A 20,027-nucleotide genomic window follows, 5' to 3' on the forward strand; every position below is an offset into this window, starting at 1 on the left:
AGTGGTGTAGCAGAAACCAGAGGCCTCAAGCCAGACCAATGACTCATGACAATGAACACTTGCAACTGTTGATGAATGGACTAAAGGGTAAACTGTGGATCTCAACGGGTCACACTAGAGCTTCCACAAGTTTCTTCTTTTTGTTTTTGTTTTGGTTTTACTTTTAAATCTGGTTTTGTTTTGGGGGGAGGTTGCAAGGGTAGAAGGCAAATGTGAGGGGACAGGGACATAAGTGGGATTGGAATGCATGATGTGAAAGCCACAAAGAATCAAAGTAAAAAAGAAAAAAAATTGATGCATGTTTATATTTATGCATTTAAAGCATTGCTTTAAAAGCTGTTGCTACAGCATATTTAGTAGGAAAGGCAACCTTCAAATATCATTATGATTAACTCAAACAATACCTAATCATATTCTTTAATCTTACCAAAGTATTTGTAATGAGTTTAAGCTCACTATAGGAGCATTGCTACTGGTTTGTATATAGTATGGAGTTATCTCTCTTTCCCACAAACCAGTGTTTCCATATCTCCAGGGAAACTTTACACCTTTTAGGGCTCTTGATACTCAATCATGGTTGTCTTAATTCATTTGTACAATACAAAAATACTATTTTCTAGGTAGTTTATAAATAACAGCAGCTTTATTTCTCATGGTTCTGGAAGCTGGGAAGTTCAACATAGAGGGTTTAATAAATTTGGTGTTTGTTGATATCCCTGAAATGTGCTACCACTTGAGGCCATGTTGATGACTATGGTTCATGCTATGGCTGGAGGTCAAGTTGATATCCATGTCCCATGTCTGAGTCCATGTTGATGTCCATGATCTGTGCTGCTACTACCAGAGGCCATGTTGGGGTCTGGAAGTCCATGATTCATGCTGCTGCAAACTGTTATGGGCAAGGAAGCTTCTTTTGCAATGATATCAATGACTGCAGACTTATAATGGAGAATGAGAGACATTGAAGTCTGTGACAAAACCCTCTCCCCTAAAAAAAAAAAAATCACCCAAAACCAAACAAAAGGGGAAAAAGAAAAGAAGTCCAGACAGGAAGTTATTGAAGAGAATCCTTAAAAATTGTGAGAAAGGGGCTGGAGAAATGGCTCAGTGGTTAAGAACACTGACTGCTCTTCCAGATGGACCTGGGTTCAATTCCCAGCACCCACATGGCAGCTCACAACTGTCTCTAACTCCAGGATCCAACACTCTCACATAGACATGAAGGCAAAACACCAATGCACACAAAACAAAAATAAATTATTTTTTAAAAAAATTGTTGAGAAAGATGCTGAAGTATGGCTCTTCACCGTTGATGGCTTCAGCAGGGGATGGGGATGGAAAAGGACTCAGTTATCTTTAAGGGGCTTGCCACTGGAGTTTGACCATGTTCCAATGAGTATATATATATGGGCAACACAAGTTGTAATTGGTGTGTAATTTTCCCTCTTTTTAGAGGGCAAAAGGGTGGGAGGGTGGACCTGGGAGGAATAGTAAGTGTATGTGATCCAGGTGCACTGTATGAAAAAAGAAAAGAAAAGAAAAGAAAAGAAATCCTTCATAAACCAAAACCAAAACCAAAACAACAACAACAAGAGAACAAACTTCCTAGTTCATGAGTAGCAGATTGTAGCTATGCCCTTCACAAGGTGGTAGGAACGAAGTGTCTCTATTTGACCTCTTTTTATATGAACATTGATTAGATCCTAGCATCTGATAATCAAAATTGTTAGGTCATGGCCTCTAGTGTGTGTTTAGGCTCTACTGTCTTTGGAAACTTTGCTAAGGTCTGTCCAGAATTTTTGTGTGGTAAAATGAAGGAATTTAGAGATTTTGTACCTGCAGAGGTTCCAAGTCTGATTTTTTTGGCAGATTCTATTGATTATCTGCATAAATTGATAAAAAAAACCCTCAAAGCTAATCTACTAATTGCCTCTGTAGAGTTCTCTGCTCACAGCCTATGCACTGGAATGATAGATGTGTTGTATATAGGTTTAAGTGCTGTGTGAGTTATCAACACTGTTTATTTATTTTACATGTAAAACAGAAAAAAATTATATGGTCACCTATAGTACAGAAATAATACTAAAGGCCTCCTAATAGTTTAATTGTCCTGTCACTTGCTCTCACCAAAGAGCACGACTTAGAAGATTGGCAGGTGCATGTTTCTGTCATTTCATGTTGGTGCAAGTTAGTGAAAATGAACACACAGAGTTAATGAAATGAGATGAACGCCTTTTCTTAGGACGAATATGTGCTGTGTCATTCTGCAACACTTCTACCCCGATCCTCATTCAGCAATAAGTGTTATTTAAACCATTGATTACTGTATTATTTACTGTTCTCATTGCTGTGAGAAAATACTGGACAAGTACCGTTAGGAAGGAAGGTTGGTTTATCTTGGTTTACAGCTGGAGGGTGAATCATGGTGAGAAAGTCACGGCAGTGGGATCATGAGACATCCGATTGTACTGCATCAGCTGTCAGGAAGAAGAAAGATGGATGCTGGTGCTTGGCTTACTTTCTGCCTTATATTTAGAGCAGTACCCCAGGCTTTGGAATAGTGTTGCTCACATTTAGGGTGGATTTTCTCACCCCAATTAACCCTATCTAGAAACTCCTTTGTAGAAATATCCAGAAGCTTGTTTCCCAGGTCCTATGTGACTTTAGAGCTTGCCAACTTAATGGTATTAACTATCACAACCATATAGATCCATCAGTACTGTTCATTTTTGAATTTCTTTTCTAAATCTTAAAGTCGGGGGAGGGGTAGTAGACAGCACCAGATGACATTGCTGTCCAGGATCTCTAGCTCTGATTTCTTTCTTTACTTCTTTACCCTGCCTGGTTGTTTCATCTCAATGAATAGGCCTGCCTATAAGGAGTATAGACTTTAGGTTGTTGGAATTAAAACATTAGGTCATTAAAACAATCTGCCTGTGGGTGTGGGATATTGTTCAAATTGAAGGGGTTCACACGTTCGTAAGTGGTACTTTGGCCATGAAATTGCACTAGCAGATAAAAAGAAAAGTCTTGGTGTCCATGAGTTCTTCATTGGTCTGAATGACAGACTCATAGGATCATGAAAATTGCCTCCTGAGCAGGAGAAACAAGAAAGGCTCTATGTGTTTGTGTTCTTTCTTTCATATATAAACCTACCCACTGTCACAGTTCTTAGAGAAAAGAGAAGCTGTGAATCCACTATTAACACCAATGCAACACAAGTTTAGCCTTTTGTATTAAGATACAGAGTTAAAATGAGTTAGCAAAAATGTCTTACTACTTTAAAGTTAAGATGTTCATGTAGATGCTGTGGAAAATCTATCACAGGACGATGTAAATGATCAAAATGGCATAAGCACAAGCCCTTTGGAAGGAAGGGTTACAGAGGAAAGGTTACAGGGAATGTTGCACCAATTTACTTCAGAGCTAATTAAATTGAAAATGACTTCAGGTTAGTTATCTAGCTTATACTTAGTAAAAGCATCCCTTTCTCAGGGGTGGAGTAATGAGATTTTTTTTTCTCTCATACAAAGCATCTAGATAAGAGTTCAAGGCTGTCTCACAGAATTACATAATATACTGCACTCATTTCACAGTATAAAAATGGTTGCCTTGGCAGAAAGGAATAGTATTATATACCACGGAATTAATCTCCTCAAGTAGTTTATATTGTTAAAGATAGTTTAGGGCACAAGCCACCAGAGTTGTTGAGAAGCCAATATTGCTTATTGGAGAGTGTTATTAATCTTACTCTCTGACACAGTAACCAAACACAGGATATGTGGGTTCTAATGGGTTCTAATTTCTTCTCCATCTCCTTGCATGCTTTGACATGAGACATTTCATTCTCAATTTCATTTTTTTCATATCTGTAATATTAGGAAGCGATAGTAGATAATTGCAAAACAAATATAAACAATTACATTCATGTTAAATCATCTTCTAGTAGTGAGTGAACAAGAGTAAAACCAATTTAAACATTTAATCAATAAAAGGGGATGAGTGCTGTTTTGTATTGTTTTGTGCATTCTGACGACTAAAGGGCATTCACATGCCAAGAATAGTAACAAGCATGAGAGGCATTCCTGGTTGAAATAGTAAAGTTTCTTAATATGAAGCATTGCAAAGCTTTCTGAAGTTTATAAACTTGTAATTTGTTCTTATAATTTGATGAGACTTTGTCAGACTTTTTCTTTTACAATTTCATAATCAAGATGCTTTTGCTTGCAATAGAATGTTGAGTGCGACATATATCGGCTTAATGGACAAGCTGTTTTAAAGATTGGTCAGAGCTTTTGCAAAATGCAGACAATCTTTAGGATGTTTCAAAGGCTTCCTGCCACAAATTGCATTTACAATTTTCACTTCATCTTTAACTGTAAAGTTAAGGCATCTCTCCTTATTTTTATTTTAAATTGGCCCTGCTGTTCTCTCTTAGAAAAAAGCCACAATGCATTTCCCTTTTCTCTTGGCTATTGTAATCTTTCTTACATAAATAAAAACAAAGTAGTTATTTTAAAAAGAGTATTTAAAAAACTCCTTTGCAGTTGCAAGGGAAATGCTTTAATCATTATTACCTATAAAGAGGTAGGTAGTACAGTTATGACTAACTTATCATTGAACGTTTTCCTTGATATTCTCAGTTCCCAGAAACTCTGCAGCTTCCTTTCACATCTGTAGCTGAAAAATTAATTCTGAAATAGAACATGCAGAAAGACAGGTGATTGATCAAGACAAAAATTAAAATTGGGTACTAGTGGCACAATCTTTTATTTTTGACCCACAGGAGTTCTGATACAAATGAATTGTTTCTGTGATTCTTAGACCGTCATCTATGAGATGTAAATTGTACACTCATGATTGGCCCTTTCCCCTCTGGAGGTCCCCATGGAGAGTTGTTGGCTACCGAATACTAAAGAGATCGTAGGGCAGCAGCTATCCTGGCTGCTGTGAGACAACACGTGGATATGGTGCTGAGCGTCCACTGCAGTCGGATTGTGGATGCAGCCAGCACCCTTTCTGGATTTTCATTTAAAACACCAGAGACATTATTTTTAAACTAGTATGCTTGCCAAACCTTGTGTGACCAAGATGCAAACGAAAATATAGTTTCAGATCAATCTAAGACTCCTAAAGCACAGAGCAACTAGCAGGCAGCCATGAATGAACATGAAATTGATCTCAAGATTGTTTAGGGAAGAACAAAAATAGATTCACAAAACAGATTTCCTAAGATATTATGTGTACCTTTAAAAGCAACAGAACTGATAATACCTGAAGCTTAATTAAAGGAACATTAAAGACCCCAACCAGGAGACCCCATGGCCAAGTTAGTAACTGAGTACTGAATTCAGCCCCAAGAAGTGAGCGATCTCCTTGTTGTCATAGCCATTTGCCATTTAAACCTTGGGTTAGATGATACAGGGTTGCTTTACTTCACAGTAAAGAAAACAAGATTTGCAAAAGGAATGGCACCTTTTCAAAGGAGCTTCACAACTGAATTTTAAACATATATAGGGAAATAAGGAAACTGGAATGACATGTCATAGTTTTGTTACAATTTTCTTTTTTTCCATTTTATTTAAATTTATTTATTTATTTTACATCCTGACCAGGCTGCAGTTTCCCCTCCCCTCTATTCTCAGTCCCTCTCCCCATCCCTCCTTTGTGCCCACCCCCCAATCCACTCCTTTAGTTGAAACATCAATGGCTTCTTTTTTTATTAGTTTATTTATTTATTTTACATCCTGATCTCAGCCTCCCATCCCTCCTCTCCTCCTACTCACTCCTACCTCCCCTGTTCCCCACCACCGCCAATCCACCCTGCTTCTGTATTCCCTCAGAAAGGGACAAGCCTCCCATGGGCATCAGCAAAGCATGGCATAACAAGCTGCTGTAAGACCAAGCACCTCCCCATGTATTCAGGCTGGGCAAGACAACCCAGCATGAGGAATAAGATCCCAAGAGCCAGCCAAAGCACCAGTGACATCAGCCAAAGTACCAGGGACAGCCCCTGCTCCCCTTGCCGGGAGTCCCACAAATAGACCAAGCTACACAACTGTCATATATATGCAGAAGGCCTAGGTCAGTCTCATTCAGGCTGCCTGGTTGTTGGTTCAGATTCTGTGAATTTCTGTGAGCCAGGGTAGCTTTTTTTTTTTTTTTAACTGCAATATACCTGACCTCTATGGCTCCTACAATCCCTCTTGCTTCTCTTCAGCAGGACTCCCTGAGCTCCAACCAATGTTTGGCCATGGGTCTCTGAACTGCCTCCATCAGTCACTGGATGAAGGCTCTCTGCTGACAATCGGGGTAGCCAGTCACCAATCCTATCACAGGGGATGGCTAGTTCAGGCTATGCATCCACTGCTGTCAGGAGTCTTAGCTGGGGCCATCCTTGCAGACTTCATGGGAGTCTCCCTTGCATCAGGCTTCTACCCAACCCTGTAAAGCCACCTTTTCCAGTCATTTTTCTCAGCTCTCTCCTGTCAGGCCCTGCCAGACCTGTTGAACATTCCTGAGTAGGGGAGTGAGGACTGAGAAATAATAGATAGGAAAAATAGAGATGTAGACATAAAAGAAAAAGACACTGGATAGCTCCAGGAGGGCTCTGAGTCAATACCACAGCAGCCCTGAGTTTATTTCTCACAGCCTTTTTATACCCAAAGCAAGGGGGCAAAAGACCTCCCCCTCTCAAGGACATCATGGTTCAAGGCACAAACAAGTGTAAGCACCTTCTTAATTCTCAAGACATCTGGTAACCACACCTTTGGCCAAACATCCTGTTATCCAGCCTAAGAGAGCAAAGACAAACTTGAACTTTCTGACCTTGAGTCAAGATGGAATCAAGGCACAAACTGGGGTCACTGTGGGCTCCCACACTCTCCCCCTCCACCCATCCCCCAACCCGATCCTTCAAGTTCCCATGCTCACTGGCCCCCAGTCCAACCAATGATCTCCTCTATTTGCTCTTCCCTGGGAGATCTATGCATCCCCCCTTGGGCACTCCTTGGTACCTAGCTTCTCTGGGTCTGTGGATTGTAGCATGATTATCCTTATTTTACAGCTAATATACACTTATGAGTAGGTACACACCATGTTTGTCTTTCTGGGTCTGGGTTACCTCACTGTGGATGATTTTCTTCTAGTTCCATCTATTGCCTTCAAATTTCCTGATGTCACTGTTTTTAACAGTTGAGTAATTCTCCATTATGTAAATGTACCACCTTTTCTTTATCCATTCTTTGGTTAAGGGGCATCTAGGTTGTTTCCATGCTCTGGCTATTATAAATAAAGCTACTATGAATATTGTTGAGCAAGTGGTATGACTGAGCATTCTCTGGATATATGCCCAAGATTGGTATAACTGAGTCTAGGTAGATTGATTGCCAATTTTCTGAAAAACCGCCATATTGATTTCCAAAGTGGCCAGATAAGTTTGCACTCCCAGCAGCACTGGAGGAGAGTTCCCCTTGATCCACATCCTCTCCACCACAAGCTGTCATTTGTGTTTTTGATGTTAGCCATTCTGACAGGTGTAAGATGGAATCTCAGAATTGTTTTGATTTACATCTCCCTGGTGGTTAAAGATATTGAACATTAAGTTTATTTCAGCCATTTGAGATTCTTCTGTTGAGAATTCTATGTTTAGGTTAGTACCCCCCATTTTTTTAAATTGAATTACTTGGTTTGTTGATATCTAGTTTCCTGAGTTCTTTATATATTTTGAAAATCAGCCCTCTGTCAGATTTGGGGTTGGAGAAGATCCCATTCTGCAGGCTGTCGTTTTGTCTTATTGACCATGTCCTTTGCCTTACAGAAGCTTTTCAGTTTCATGAGGTCTATTTATTAGTTGTCGATCTTAGTGTCTGTGCTACTGGTATTCTATTTAGGAAGTTGTCTCCTGTGCCAATGCATTCAAGGCTACTTCGCACTTTCTCTTTTATCAAGCTCAGTGTAACTGGATTTATGTTGAGGTCTTTGATCCACTTGGACTTGAATTTTGTGCAGGGTGATAGATATGGATCTATCTGCAATCTTCTACATGCCACCATCCAGTTAGACCAGCACCATTTGTTGAAGATGCTTTCTTTTTTCCATTGTATATTTTTGGCTTCTTTGTCTAAAATCAGGTGTTCATAGGTGTGTGGATTTATGTCGGAGTCTTTGATTTGAGTCCATTGATCCACTTGTCTGTTTTTATGCCAATATTAAGCTATTTTTATTGCTATAGTTCTATAGTAGAGCTTGAAGTCAGGGATGGTGATACCTCTGGAAGTTCTTTTATTGTACAGGATTGTTTTAGCTATCCTGGGAGTTTGTTTTCCCATACAAAGTTGAGTATTGTTCTTTCAAGGCCTGTAAAGAATTGTTGGAATTTGGTGGGAATTGCACTGACTCTGTAGATTGCTTTTGGTAAGATGGCCATTTTTACCATGTTAATCCTACTGATCCATGGGCATGGGAAATCTTTCCACCTTCTACTATCTGCTCCAATTTCTTTCTTCAAAGACCTGAAGTTCTTGTCTGCTATGGGATAATGCTTTTGTACACTGGTTTAATAAAACACTGATTGGCCAGTAGCAAGGCAGGAAGTGTAGACGGGATAAGCAGACAAGGAGAATTATGGGAAGAGGAAGGCTGAGTCGGGAGATACTAGCCTGCCAGCAGCATGTAATGGCACATAGGTAAAGCCACGGAAAATGTGGCAACATATAGTTTAACAGAAATGGGCTGAGTTTAAGTGTAAGAGCTAGTCAGTATTAAGCCGGAGCTAATGGTCGAGCAGTTATAAATAATATTAAGCCTCTGTGTGATTATTTTATAAAAGGCTGTGGGACTGTGGGTGAGAGATTTGTCCTGACCTCAGGCCAGGTGGAACACAAAAAAACTTCCGACTACACTTGTCATAAGGTCTTTCACTTGCTTAGTTACAGTTACCCCAAAATATTTTATATTTTTGGCGGCTATTGAGAAAGGTGTTGTTTCCCTGGTTTCATTCCTTGCCCTTTTATCATTTGTACATAAGAGGGCCACTGATGTTTTTTTGAGTTAATCTTGTATCCAGCCACTTTATGGTGGTCGCTTCTGTATACTATTATGCCATCTACAAACAGTGATACTTGGACTTCTTTTCCAGTTAATATCCCCTTGATCTTCTTTTGTTGTTTTATTACTCTAGCTAGAACTTTGAGTATTATACTGAATAAATATGGACAGAGTGAACAGCCTTATCTTGTTCCTGATTTTAGTGGATATTGCTTTGAGTTTCTCTCCATATAATTTGATCTATAGGAATTTATAAGAAATTCCTATGGATATCCCAGTGTACATGTAGCTAGAAGATATAAATTCTTCTTCATAGTTGCTATCTACTTGTTAGTGATAGATAATTCCCTCCATTACTGCCCCTCAGCACTCTCTCCCTTTCTTTCCAGTAACAATTCTTATTTCATGTTGCTTGAGGAAGGTAAAAGTAAATGACCAATTAAGATGAAACTTGTGAAAGTGCTCAGCAGAGTCTGCCTTTCGATGGATTCTAACGAAATGTTAGCTGTTTAGCTCCCAGCTTTGTATACAGGATGGGAATGGGTGTCCAGTTCTTAAAACAAACCAGTTCTCTACCACACCATGGAATCTCTCAAATTTCCTGTGAACTGCATGAGCCATGGTACTTTTTAACTTCCTTTTCTCCCCCCTGACAATCTTTCCTAGTATACTGAAGCCATCTTTGGAAAGTGTGTCAATGGGGGTATCTTCTATAGCCTAAACATAGTAGGAACTTACTTGCCATTGAGGAAAATTGGCTTTTAAGAAAGGTGGGACAGATTATAAAGGACCTACTATGTTTGTAAGATATTTTCCTATTATTGATTGACCATAAGGAAATAAGTGCTCATCTTGAGAAGCCAAGGAATTATAGTGGCTTCTCAGAGCTGGAGTCAGCCTTCAGTTGACAGCTGTGGGAAACAGAAGCCCTCATATCCGCCACACCAGGCAATTGAGTTCTGCTACAGTCATTATCTGGATGGTAGAACTTTCTGTAGTCCAGCTTCCAGGTAAGCTCAAGGTTTGGCTAACTCTTTTGAGAGCAAACAAAGGAGCTGATTAAGACACGTCCAGGTTTCAGATCTATGAGCATTATTATATAAGCATCTCCTGATTCAAGCTAATCTCTTTGTGGCTATTTATTATATAAAAATACAACTATACATCACTAATACTGATTTTTCTTCCTCTTTCAACATTCAAGTAGAACAAATGCTTCTAAGACAGTAGATTTTAATTTAAGCACCAATTTCTTCCTGGATTAGAATTTACCAAAGCATGCCAAAGACATATTCAACCACTCAATGTCATTTCCTGAAAGAATGAGTTTGAATCAACTGCCCATTTGGTGAGTGTGTTCTCTCTGAGTTTTAGCTTCTTTAAGTACATTTGACCTGTGTAACCTAATATAGGACTATATGACATAATCAACAAATGATTAGCACAATGTCAACTGAATAACAGATATTCAATGTATAATAGCTTTTCTTTCTTTCTTTTTTTTTTTTTTTTTTTTTTTTTGGTTTTTCAAGACAGGGTTTCTCTGTGTAGTTTTGATGCCTGTCCTGGATCTCCCTCTGTAGACCAGGCTGGTCTTGAACTCACAGAGATCCACCTGGCTCTGCCTCCCAAGTGCTGGGATTAAAGGCGTGTGCCACCACTGCCTGATACATTTTTAATACCTTTTCTTAATGATATCTGGACTACCTGTATTGTGAGGATTTGTTGAATGCTCACACAGAAGTCAGAGTGAAAGCAGTAGCTATTGAAACATTCCTACAATTTAAAAAATATTTTCCTTAATGTGTTTTGTAAGAAAATAGGCTTGAGGAGATTTGACCCATTGATGTTTAATACAATAACACTAAACATTATTGTTCAAAAGATTGGATCTTAGATGAAAAACAAAACTAAAGAGTATAAGCTGTTAAAGTTCCTACACCATGTGGAAAAAGCAACCACATATTAGAAGGAGAGTCCAAGCCTTGTTTGGAACTATGCATAGCATCTGTTTAAAGGTTTACATTCATCTAGAAGAGTGCCTCTCTTTGCCTTTTGATGCTAGGTACTGCTTCAGACCTGGAGAAACTACACAGATTCTGATGCTTGTTTTTTTAGTTTTCACGATGTGCGTGGCATAAATTCCATTCATTGTACTTTACAGGGGGCAGAGATTTGATTTGCTTCCTGTATTTCCATCATTGACAACATACCTAAAACAAACAACTTGTAACTTAGACACTTTCATACTTTCAGAAATTTTGGTCTGTGGTTGCTTGGCTCTGTTGCTGTGGGCCTATGCCAGCACAGTGTATTATGCCAGGAATGATGGCAGAGGAGACCTATTTACCTTTGTGGTAGACAGGAAGCAAAGAGAAACACAGGAAGGGGCTTGGTCCTAATATCTCCTTCAAGGTAATGTTCCCAATGACTAACTTACTTGTAGTACTTCCCTCTCTGAAAGCATTCGCTACTTCTTAATAGTGCCACCAGTCTTTCAAAACAAGACCTTCTGGGGAATATTTAACATCAACCACACTCCAGAACAAGCTTCATGCTCAGGAGTAGTTGGCTAACACAAAACAGACGCCATATTTTTTGTTTTGTTTGTGCTTTTTTTTGGTTTTATTTTGTTTTTGTTTTTTTTTTTGTTTGTTTGGTTTTTTTTTTGTTTGTTTTTTTTGTTTTTTTTTTGTTTTTTCGAGACAGGGTTTCTCTGTGTAGCTTTGTGCCTTTCCTGGAACTCACTTGGTAGCCCAGGCTGGCCTCGAACTCACAGAGATCCGCCGGCCTCTGCCTCCCGAGTGCTGGGATTAAAGGCGTGCGCCACCACCGCCCGGCTTGTTTTTGTTTTTAAGAGACAGAAAGAACATAAACAGAGGAGTTGTGGGAGAGGAAAGAATATAATCAAATTATTTTATATAAAAATTAAAAAATTAATTTTGAAAAGATTGAAAATGTAGCATGGTTCAATTATGAAATAGAGTTTTGAACTTTAAGTGATTTTTTTCACTTGCCTAGTAATACAGCTAAAGATTAATTCTTTTAGAAATATGGTACTATATAACACATCCTGTGTCTACCTCTAGAATATTTCTTATGTATTCAGTTACTTCTTTCATTTCTCATGATTATGGTTCCTTATGTACCCCATGCCACATGCTCTTCCAGGTACTGGTGATACAGTAATGGTCTATAAAATGCTCTTTACCACTGGTTGTCTCATTTTCTTAAAATTTAAGTGCCATTTTTCAACAGTAGTTCAGAATGAATTCAAGGCCTTTAATTGGCTTACAAATATCACCAAGGAAAGACATTTAGTGGTATAATGCAGGAGATAGTTCTGCAAATTGTTTCACTTACCTGAAAGTCAAAGTTGCGCATGATGATAGAGTAAAACTCAAACAAATACTAGCAGACAGTTAGTGTTGCATATGTACATATTTAATTGAGAGTAATTACTACATTTGGCTATGCATGATTTTACTGCACATAATCAGCCTTGTGTTTTCCTCAAACACAAATATTTTCAAAACAAATATCCCACATGTTGATGCATGTCTAATAATGATTCTCATGCCCCTGCTCATTTTTGGTTATGAGACATATGGACTTATTTAATTTCTTAGGTTTAAGAATATATGGAGTTTATAATTTAATACCCATAAATGTGTAAACATATACTTCATATTGGCATGGATATATGTACTTATGAGCAGAAACACTGATATAAATATTTATTTCAGAGATGATGCCTCAAGGGTGATGGGATTCAAACAAAAATGAAAGATGTTATGGTAGTTGTGGTTTGAATATAAAATGCCCTCTGTAAGTTAATTTGTTATTCCTTGGTCCCCAGCTTGTACTGCTATTTTGTGAGGTTAGACTTAGCTAGAAAGGGTCATATGGCAGGTTCTTTATTTTTTTACCATACCAGAGTGCATGTGCACATGCATGCCCATGTGTGCACATGTGACTGCACACCCACATGCACACATACATTTATTACATTTTACTTGCACCAAAAACATGTAGCAATAATCATGTATATTATTTTCTCTCTACTTTATAGTCCAAATGATCAATTAGTCCTTACAGAATGTTGATGTCAAACTCTTTTGACCAATTGCAGCTGACATTGGCAGAAGAGCAGAGTTCCCTCTCTAAGGTTGGTCAGTGTGAGCAATTATGTTGATGACCAAGGCAAAAATGAACAAAGTCCTATGCTCCTTTCTTGCTCCTTGAGGTCATAAGTGGGTTCTTTGTGGAATCTGATGAGCAGTTTAACACTGGCAGAATATCTCCACATTTTTGTATTATTTTCAATATGATGGCTACAGATATGACACAGTGTTGAGAGTTTAATCTTCTTTTTTTTTTTTTACATTTCTCTGTTACTTTCTCAAATCTACGTAACTGAAAAAGCCATAGATCAGTCCTGGTTTACAGCATTTATGAATTTTTGTGGTATAAACACCCCCGTCTTGACTGATCTCAAACTTCCAACACGATGCCACTGAACAGGAATACAAAGCCAGAAAGAAATTTGCATAGACACCAACACACACATACACCCCCACCATACAGTCATAATAGAGGCAAGTAATGAAAAGAGAATAGGTGGGGAGGAATGTTTTGATCATTTATTATCTTTAAAAAGGTAAATTTCATCATAAATTAACTTACAGTGGTAGCTATATTTAACATCCAACTTAAAAACCTGCTAATGTTTTAACAGTTGACTCCAGTGAGCAGATGTAAACCAGACACAGATACCTCAGCTCTACTTGGCTGTGTTTGGTCTTTCATGGGAGGGACTGTATTCCATGAAGGAAACCAAAGGAAACAAGCCTCCTTTCCATGCAGATCAGCCAAGGGACAGGCCTGGAACCCAAACCTGGCCAGCTGTGTGATCTTTTCCCAGGCTCTCATTCTTTTTTTTTTTTTAAATTTTATTTTATTTTACAATACAATTCAGTTCTACATATCAGCCACGGATTCCCTTGTTCTCCCCACTCCCACCCTCTCCCTTTCCCCCCAGCCCAACCCCCATTCCCACCTCCTCCAGGGCAAAGCCTCCCCCGTGGACTGAGATCAACCTGGTAGACTCAGTCCAGGCAGGTCCAGTCCCCTCCTCCCAGGCCAAGCCAAGCGACCCTGCATAAGCCCCAGGTTTCAAACAGCCAACTCATGCAATGAGCACAGGACCTGGTCCCACTGCCTGGATGCCTCCCAAACAGATCAAGCCAATCAACTGTCTCACCCATTCAGAGGGCCTGATCCAGTTGGTGACCCCTCAGCCATTGGTTCATAGTTCATGTGTTTCCATTCGTTTGGCTATTTGTCCCTGTGCTTTATCCAACCTTGGTCTCAACAATTCTCGCTCATATAAACCCTCCTCTTTCTCGCTAATTGGACTCCCAGAGATCCACCCGGGGCCTAGCCGTGGATCTCTGCATCCAGATCCCTCAGTAGTTGGATGGGGTTTCTAGCACGACAATTAGGGTGTTTGGCCATCCCATCACCAGATGGCAGGTTCTTAAGGGCACCTTCTTCCCAGTCCCTTCCTGTCTGTCTTTCTTATCTTTCTTGAGGGGATTAACTTCTGCCATATGCTTCCACTATCTTTTTCATCTTTTTTTTGTTTTTGTTTTTGTTTTTTGAGTCAAGGTTTCTCTGTAGCTTTGGCGCCTTTCCTGGAACTCACCAGGTTGGCCTCGAACTCACAGAGATCTGTCTTCCTCTGCCTCCCGCATGCTGGGGTTAAAGGCGTGGGCCGTCACCATCTTGATGTTTTGCCTCATCACAGACGGGGAACCAAAAGAGCTAAGGCCCGTGAGCTGAAACCTCTGGAGCCATAACTCAAAATAAATAATTTGTCCCTTCAGTTACTTATGTCACATATTCAGTCACAGAAAGAAAAAAAATGAAATTAATAGTAAAATTTATTCCAAGAACTACTTGCTACTTTTTCCAATTGTATATTCCCTGTTAGAAAATTGTCCTTCCTACTCCATTGAGTCAGACTTGTCACGAGGTTGGTTTTGGTCACTGTGACATGGTGAAAACAGTATGTCCCATGTCCTGTCTGAAACACTAAGACCTCTCGTGACGTTTTGTGTCACTTTTGTCCTGTCCCCAATCCTACACTTCTGTTAGAAGTTGTCCCTTAAGCACAGATGAGGATATTGTGATGACTGCAACCAAGTCATGAATGATAAATAATGTGAGCAAGAAAGAAACATTTGTTGCTTTGAGTCACTGGGACTTGTTTATGTTGTTGTTACTACAGCATAATTTAGCACAAGCTGGAAGATGCAGACAAATATAGTAACTAATTTTAAATAGTTGTTACAGGCAGAGAATGAAGTCTCTTAATCTCACTCTTGTCTCATATGATCTTCACAATCGTTTTATGTGTTATACTCACATCTCTGTTTCACAACTGAGAAAAATGCAGCTCATCAAATTTTCTCAGTTTTATCTAGTTAACAAGATATATGAAATATGGCTGGAAACATAAGTCTAGCTAATTTCCAAGTCTCACCCTCAGTATCTTGCCACATGGAGCTTGAGAATTAGATGTCATATAGTACAATATGTTCTTTGTTCAGAAAAATAAACTCAGGCAATTGAAACCCTGAGTTCACAGTCCTACTGTTTAGATTAAAGCTGAAACTGAAATTGTAAATCTCCTTGACTGTAACTCTAACCCATGTACTCTTATTCCAATACTTATATGTGTCATTGTATCTATACATACTTAGGTAAAATTATATCTTTGTATCTATGGAGCATAAAAGACACATAAGTCAAATCTGTTTATATGTCTATCATTTTTCTATCTATCTATCTATCTATCTATCTATCTATCTATCTATCTATCTATCTATCACCTCTCTATCATCTGTCATCATCTATCATATTTGAGATTAGAACAATAAACCTGAAATTACAAAGTAACAAACTCTATTATGTACCTCTACCAATAGGATAGTCTAGTAGTGAGACAAAAAATGAAAGTGTTTTAAGTTATGATTCTGTCTGTTATGAAGACTCATTTTGGTGTATATATGGTGAACTCTCATTTTATTGTTATTTACTATTCCTCCCTTTTTTTCTTGGCATCTGAGAATATATATTGTATAATCTTGTTTGCAAGGTGACTTGACAAAATTTCATCTTTAATTTCTTATTTACCTGACATTAAAATGACATATTTTCATACAATTAGAAGTGATGTTGTACCATATCCATAGAAATAACATAGCCTTATTAAATATATATATTTTTTCTTAAGTCAAGAGTGTTTAAATAGAAGAAAAACATTTTGAAATAACCTTTCTATAAAATCATGCATCAGCAAACCCTGTAAATATATAAATGTACCATAAAGCCTATTAATAGGCACTTTGTTTACATATTTTTATCTCAATTATCTATGCCCATAGGGCTCATTCAATCAATTTTTCACTAAGTAGTTTTCAAAATATAATTACTCTTATGGGTAGGTCTATGAACAGCAGTGTCATTTATACTACATTCACTAATTGCACTTTGAAGCTATTATAATGAATTATACCAGTACATTCTTCAAGAAGATCAGTTAATGCTAATCATTTGTATCGCATATATCACTTAGAAGAGACCCATCCATAAAAGCCTTTCATTTACAGCCTCATTTCTTTTCAATTCTCTTGTAGTGCATGTTATAGCTGTAAACATACACACCATGTGCTTCTGCTACCTATTAGCGTGGTGAAATGATTCTGAGTTAAGTATTGAAATTTGGAGACAGATCATATTCTATGGTAGTAGTAAATCTATCTAAACTCCACTGTAATAATTATTCTTAAAAATTAAATTATTATGTAATATGCACATGGTCAACTTTGCTTCAAGTAATTAAAGGCTTGTTTCTAGGTCATAGGTAAAATATTTGCTTAGTATGTTTCAAGTCCTAGGTTCAGTCCATATTACCATAATGTAAGTAAGTGAATGACTACATAAAATGGATTATCTCCTACTCACCTCTCCTTCCTACTCTTTTTGTTCTTTTTCTTACTGTACTTTTTGTGTTAAAGTGCTAGTTTAGTTTTTAACTGCTAAAAATGTAAATATAGACTTTGAATTTTACCTTTGAGTTTTGAAGAATAATCATGATATGGTTTTGCCACAAAGAAAACTCTTTTTTGGTGGTGGCAATGCTCTGTGTGTGTGTGTGTGTGTGTGTGTGTGTGTGTGTGTGTGTGTGTGTGTGTGTGTTTATGTATATGTGTTCTAGTTATACATAATAATACATATGTAAGTATATAAGTATATATATCCACATCTGTGCATATGTATAATTCTTAAAACCTCTCACTTGCAATAAAAAACAAAGAGTTTATTTTGGAGTAACATAAATTGAAAGCACTCCCAAGAGTCTACAAATGTAATAATGTCCACAGGGGATATAAGTTATCTTAGTTTGGTTTCAATTGCTGTGATAAATACCATGACCAAAAGACACTTGGGGAGGAGAGGGCTGATATGGGCTTATGGTTCCAGAGGGATAAGAGTCTATCACCATCACATCTCAAAACCCAAGCAGCAAGCATAATATCTTAGTTGTTTTCTATTGCTGTGAATAGACACCATGACCATGGCAACTCTTATAAAGGAAAACATTTAATTGCGTGGTTTACAGTTCAGAGGTTCAGTCCATGATGGTGGAACATGGCAGTATGTAGGCATACATGATGCTAGAGGAGGAGCTGAGAGTTTTGCATCTTGATATGCAGGTAACAAGAAGTGGTCTCAGACACTGGATGTGGCTTGAGTATATATGAGACCTCAAAGCCCGCCTCCACTGTGACACACTTCCTCCAACACAGCTATACCTACTTCAACAAAGCCACACCTCCTATGAGTGCCACTCCCTTTAGGGGCCATTTTCTTTCAAACCAACACACATATAAAGCATACTGGGAGGGCAAGTAGCTTTTGAAGCCTCAAAGCTAACCCCTAGGGATGCACTTCCTCCATTAGGGCCATATCACCTAAAGTGGCCCAAAGAGCCACCAACTCTAGACCAAGTATTTAAGGGCCTGAGACTGAAAGATATTTCATTTCAACGATCATATAAGTATATTGGATTTCTTAACTTTACTTTTTCTCAAATTACATCCTAACCAGCAGGTATAATGTAGTTGTAGTAACCTAGAAAAATGTAGGGTTTTATTTTAATGTGTAAAGGTCAGTAGCTCTGTAACTTAAATCTTCCCTGTCTCTTTTCCTCTGTTTAAGTTCCTCATCAAAGGTTACAATATATCTTTGGTGAAGGTGAAAAGGTACAAACTTCAGTTATTCATCTTCTCTTTGTAGGTAAGTTCTTTTGATGGGTATCCCTAAATATATGGCAAAGCAAGGTGCACTTTATTGAAGAAGCAAAACTTATAGTGATACACTTGATATTGATATAAGACTTCTTTGAGGCGTTTGTTTGAATTTTAGCTCCTATTGAACACTGAATCTATCCTGTTATCAGTTCCCATCTCATTCCAATATTTTAGTGCTTTACTTCAACCTGAAGACGTTTCCACTCTCTCACTGCTGTTCCCTAAGTTTTAGAGTGAAGTAGCTACGCCCCAAGGTTGCTTAAAGTTTTAGAACTTGGTTATCAGATAAGTTTAGTCTAAAGTTTCTAAAAATAACTATTGAGTACAGAGCTCTATGCCAATATTTTAAGGGAAATGTCTGAGAGTACAAATTAATTCCAGTATAAGTGCAACAGTTAGAAATCAGAACAGCAATGAGTTTAAAGTAGCAATTAAAAAAAACAAACAAACACGAACAAATGAAAAATACCTGGTTGATTTTCTTAGGATTTGGCATCAAAGGAGAATTTTAGCAAAGGGCAAGTTTTTACTGAGAGAAAGATTGATCTTCCCGTCTTTTGTGATTTATTTTATTTGGTGTGTGTGTGTGTGTGTGTGTGTGTGTGTGTGTGTGTGTGTGTGTGTGTGTGTGTGTTACATAGGAGGGCAGAAAAGGGTGTGGGATCTTGTGGAGCTTAAGTAGCTTAAGTTATAGGTGGTTCTGAGCTGCCATGTGGGTGCTAGGAGCTGGTTGTCTTGAAGACCAGCAAATGTTCTTCACAGCTGCGCTATCTCTTTGGGCTTTCTCCTTTCATGTCTCTTGTCCCTGTCTCTGCTCTCTCTCTCTCTCTCTCTCTCTCTCTCTCTCTCTCTCTCTCTCTCTCTCTCTCTTCATTTATTCTTAGGATAAGAGCAAACTCCTATTATAGAAGCATCAACATGCTCACAGCCCCTTATACTTACTAGTGGATATCTAGTTTAGTGTTCAAAATTTCAGAAGCTTTCATGTGGACAGAACTTGTCTGTCAATGTTGACTTCTTGTCATACGATCATATGAAAATGACTGGCCATAGCACTTTTTAACTCTGAGAAGGAAATAATTTAAAAAATTTTAAATATAGATAGTCTTGTTTAGCAGGCTTTTGTAGGAAAGATTCAACAACAATTCCACTATTATGCCATTTCTATAATAATAGCACTTTTGTTACAAAACATCATCGTTATAGAAATGTTATTGTAAGAAACGCTCTGTTATTTAGAATTGCTTCATCAATGAAAGTGCTAAAAACGTCTTCTTAGAGAAAATCAGCACAAAATCTTCTTGCTTTGTAATGAAAATTTTATTCCAAATCTTACTTAATTCTCCTGTAAAATTGTTCTCAAATTTTCTTCTGAGGCCTGGTCCAGATGGCAACTAAGGACAGGAAATTGCTTGATAGACAGAAATCAACTTGGTCAAATAGGCTGACTTCTTAGCTGTCAGCTTCTAGGAAGTCAAGCAAACTTCACTTTTTTGTGTTACTAAGTCTCAGATATTGTACATTTTGTCTTCCCAAACAAAAAAATGCGTATGGCATTCTGTAAGATATTCAGACAACTGGGTTTTATTTAATTTGGAT

At 38.1% G+C, this 20,027-nt stretch overlaps 1 protein-coding gene and 1 pseudogene across 17 annotated transcripts in view; both read left to right on the plus strand.

Annotated features, from left to right (window-relative positions):
- Positions 1–20,027, plus strand: part of LOC128096701 (uncharacterized) — an 868,750-nt gene that overhangs the window by 220,924 nt on the left and 627,799 nt on the right. The gene's annotated exons all lie outside the window — the stretch shown is intronic.
- LOC128097046 (protein SHQ1 homolog) overlaps positions 1–20,027 on the plus strand; it is a 52,589-nt pseudogene that overhangs the window by 439 nt on the left and 32,123 nt on the right.

Source organism: Peromyscus californicus, unplaced genomic scaffold (assembly GCF_007827085.1).
Source record: "Peromyscus californicus insignis strain IS unplaced genomic scaffold, ASM782708v3 Scaffold_5__1_contigs__length_169319896, whole genome shotgun sequence".
In the NCBI taxonomy this organism is placed as follows: domain Eukaryota; kingdom Metazoa; phylum Chordata; class Mammalia; order Rodentia; family Cricetidae; genus Peromyscus; species Peromyscus californicus.